This window comes from Arachis ipaensis, chromosome B4, assembly GCF_059453495.1.
Source record: "Arachis ipaensis isolate K30076 ecotype BB chromosome B4, ASM5945349v1, whole genome shotgun sequence".
Classification (NCBI taxonomy): Eukaryota; Viridiplantae; Streptophyta; class Magnoliopsida; order Fabales; family Fabaceae; genus Arachis; species Arachis ipaensis.
In genome coordinates, this window is record NC_142439.1 from 82,997,243 (window position 1) to 83,001,505 (window position 4,263).

The window sequence follows — 4,263 nt, forward strand, 5'->3', positions numbered from 1 at the left end:
AGTATCAATTTCAAGAACTCCCTTCCTCATAGGCGTCCCATTATTCACAGGAATCCTTTCAGAAGTGTGCATGAACTGGTTATTTGCAACCATGTCAATGAGTTCTTGAGCTTCTGCAAGCGTTTTCTTTAGGTGAATGGATCCACCTGCAGAATGGTCCAGTGACATCTTTGATAGTTCAGACAGACCATCATAGAATATATCCAGGATGGTCCATTCTGAAAGCATGTCAGAAGGACACCTTTTGGTCACTTGCTTATATCTCTCCCAAGCTTCATAGAGGGATTCACCTTCTTTCTGTCTGAAGGTTTGAACATCCACTCTAAGCTTACTAAGCTTTTGAGGAGGAAAGAACTTGGCTAAGAAAGACGTGACCAGCTTATCCCAAGAGTTCAGGCTATCCTTAGGTTGAGAGTCCAACAATATTCTAGCTCTGTCTCTTACAGCAAACAGGAAAAGCATAAGCCTGTAGACCTCGGGATCAACCCCATTGGTCTTAACAGTATCACAGATCTGCAAGAATTCAGTCAAGAACTGAAAAGGATCTTCAGATGGAAGTCCATGAAACTTGCAGTTCTGTTGCATCAGAGAAACTAATTGAGGTTTAAGCTCAAAATTGTTTGCTCCAATGGCAGGAATTGAGATGCTTCTTCCATGTAAATTGGAATTAGGTGCAGTGAAGTCACCAAGTATCCTCTTTGCATTGTTATTATTTTCGGCCATATCTTCTTCTTTTTCAAAAATTTTTGTCAGATTTTCTCCAGAGAGTTGTGCTTTAGCTTCCCTTAGCTTCCTCTTCAGAGTTCTTTCAGGTTCAGGATCAGTTTTAACAAGAATGTTCTTATCCTTGTTCCTGCTCATATGAAAAAGAAGTGAACAGAAAATAATAGGAATCCTCTTTGCCTCAGTAGAGAGAGGTTCCTTTATGTGAGTAGAAGAAAGTAAGAATAGAAGAAGGAAAAGATGAGAATCCAAACACAGGGGTGAGGATAGAAGTGTTAATGGATGAATAAATAAATAGAAGGAGATTAGAGATGAGAGAAGAATTCAAAAATTAACAAAATAAAATAAAAATATTTTAAATTTAAATTTAAAATTTGAAAATTAAAATTGAAATTAAATTAAATTAAAATTAAAACAATTAGTTAATTAAAACGAAATTTTGAAAAAGAGGGAAGGGATTTTCGAAAATTAAAGTTAGAGAGTTAGTTGGGCAGTTTTGAAAAAGATATGATTGAAACAAAAAGATATGATTGAGTAAAAGAGATTTGAAATTTGTTTTTGAAAAAGATATGATTGAAATTGAAAAAGATATGATTGAAACAAAAAGATAAGATTGATTGAAAAAGATTTGAAAGTCAATTTTAAAAAGATAAGAGGTTAGGGGAGAAGTTAGAAAGAATTTTGAAATTGATTTTGAAAAGATATGATTGAAATTGAAAAAGATTTAATTTTGAAAACTAAAGTTGATTACTTGACTAACAAGAAACAAAAAGATATGATTTTAAAATTTAAAGATTGAACCTTTCTTAATAGGCAAGTAACAACTTAATATTTTTGAATCAATCATATTAAATGCTAATAAGATTTTCGAAAATTATGAAAAAGATTTTCGAAAATTATGAAAAAGATTTTTGAAAATTAATTTTGAAAATTTCGAAAGTTATGAAAGACAAATGAAAAAGATTTGATTTTTGAAAAATATTTGAAAAAGATAAGATTTTTAAATTGAAAATTTGATTTGACTCATAAGAAATAACTAAATTTTTAAAATTTTTTACTAAATCAAATCAAATTTTCGAAAATTATGAGTGAAAATAAGAGAAAGATATTTTTTTATTTTTGAATTTTAATGATGAGAGAGAAAAACATAAAAAAGACTCAATGAATGAAAATTTTGGATATGTGATGCATGCAAGAACACTATGAATGTCAAGATGAACACCAAGAACACTTTGAATGCCAAGATGAACACCAAGAACTTATTTTGAAAAATTTTCAAGAAAAGAAAACATGCAAGACACCAAACTAAAAAATTTTTTTATTCTTTAGACATTAAGAAATTTAAAATTCATATGAAAAACCAGAAAAGACACAAAACAAGAAAATATGAAGATCAAACAAGAAGAATGGCGAAGAACGACTTGAAGATCATGAAGAATGCAATGCATGAAATTTTCAAAAATATTTTTTTTTGAAAATTAAAAAGATGCAATTAACACCAAACTTAAAACTTGACTCTAGACTCAAACAAGAAACACAAAATTATTTTTGATTTTATGATTTTATAAATTTTTTTTTGACTTTTCAAAAATTAATTGGGAAAAACAAAAAAAAGAAAAATTCTTGATTTTTTTGAAAATAAGAATAATAAAAACAAAAAGTTTAAAATTAAAATAAAGTTACCTAATCTGAGCAACAAGATGAACCGTCAGTTGTTCAAACTCGAACAATCCTTGGCAACGGCGCCAAAAAGTTGGTGTGCGACATCGTGATCATTCCTTCCTTGGTAACGGCGCTACAAACTCAATACGCACGTTCATGTTCTTAATTCTGTTTCACAACTTCGTACAACTAACCAGCAAATGCACTAGGTCGTCCAAGTAATAAACCTTACGTGAGTAAGGGTCGATCCCACGGAGATTGTCAGCTTGAAGCAAGCTATGGTCACCTTGTATATCTCAGTCAGGCGGATTCAACTGATTTTATGAATTGATAAGTAAAAGATAAATAAAATATAAAATAGGATAGTGGTACTTATGTAATTCATTGGTGAGAATTTCAGATAAGCGTATAGAGATGCTTTCGTCCCTCTGAACATCTGCTTTCCTGCTATCTTCATCCAATCCTTCCTACTCCTTTCCATGGCAAGCTGTATGTTAGGCATCACCGTTGTCAATGGCCACCTGTCCTCTCAGTGAAAATGGTCTAATGTGCTGTCACTGCATGGCTAATCATCTGTCGGTTCTCGATCATACTGGAATAGGATCCATTGATCCTTTTGCATCTGTCACTACGCCCAGCACTCGCAAGTTTGAAGCTCGTCACAGTCACTCAATCCCTGAATCCTACTCGGAATACCACAGACAAGGTTTAGACTTTCCGGATTCTCAAGAATGGCCGTCCATGGGATCTAACTTATACCACGAAGACACTAATAACTCGGACCCGGTCCCCTGTATTAGATATCCAAGAGATATCCATTCAATCTAAAGTAGAACGGAAGTGGTTGTCAGGCACGCGTTCATAATTTGAGAATGATAATGACTATCACGATCATCACATCCATCATATTGAAGTGCGAATGAATATTTTAGAAGCGGAATAAGTTGAATTGAATAGAAAAACAGTAGTACTTTGCATAAATCTTTGAGGAACAGCAGAGCTCCACACCTTAATCTATGGTGTGTAGAAACTCTACCGTTGAAAATACATGATTGATAAGGTCCAGGCATGGCCGAATGGCCAGCCCGAAAAACATGATCAAAAGATCAAAAGATGAAACTAAAGATGTTCCGAAGATAGTAAAAAGTCCTATTTATACTAAACTAGTTACTAGGGTTTGCAGAATTGAGTAAATGATGCAGAAATCCACTTCTGTGGCCCACTTGGTGTGTGCTTTGGCTAAGCATTGAGCTTTACACGTGTAGAGGTCTTTCTTGGAGTTGAACGCCAGTTTGTAACCTGTTTCTGGTGTTTAACTCCACTTTGCAACCTGTTTCTGGCGTTTGACTCCAGAATACAGCATGGAACTGGCGTTCAACGCCCGTTTAATCATCTAATTTTAATTAAAGTATGAACCATTATATATTGCTGGAAAGCCATGGATGTCTACTTTCCAACGCAATTGAGAGCACACAATTTGGAGTTCTGTACCTCCAGAAAATCCACTTTGAGTGCAGGGAGGTCAGAATCCAACAGCATCTGCAGTCCTTATTGAACCTCTGAATCTGATTTTTGCTCAGGTCCCTCAATTTTAGCCTGAAAATACCTGAAATCACAGAAAAAAACACAAACTCATAGTAAAGTCCAGAAATGTGAATTTTAATTAAAAACTAATAAAAATATACTAAAAACTAACTAAATTTCACTGAAAACTATGTAAAAATAATGCCAAAAAGCGTATAAATTATCCGATCATCACAACACTAAACTTAAATTGTTGCTTGTCCCCAAGCAACTGAAAATCAAATAGGATAAAAAGAAGAGAATATACTATAAATTCCAAAATATCAATGAAACTTAGCTCCAATCAGATGAGCG

General features: G+C 33.5%; 1 non-coding gene across 1 annotated transcript; it reads left to right on the forward strand.

Annotated features, from left to right (window-relative positions):
* The first annotated feature begins 222 nt into the window (after positions 1–222).
* LOC148568157 (small nucleolar RNA R71) lies at positions 223–330 on the forward strand. Its single transcript, XR_015882400.1, has one exon. It is a non-coding gene; the product is annotated as a small nucleolar RNA R71 (small nucleolar RNA).
* Positions 331–4,263: the final 3,933 nt, after the last annotated feature.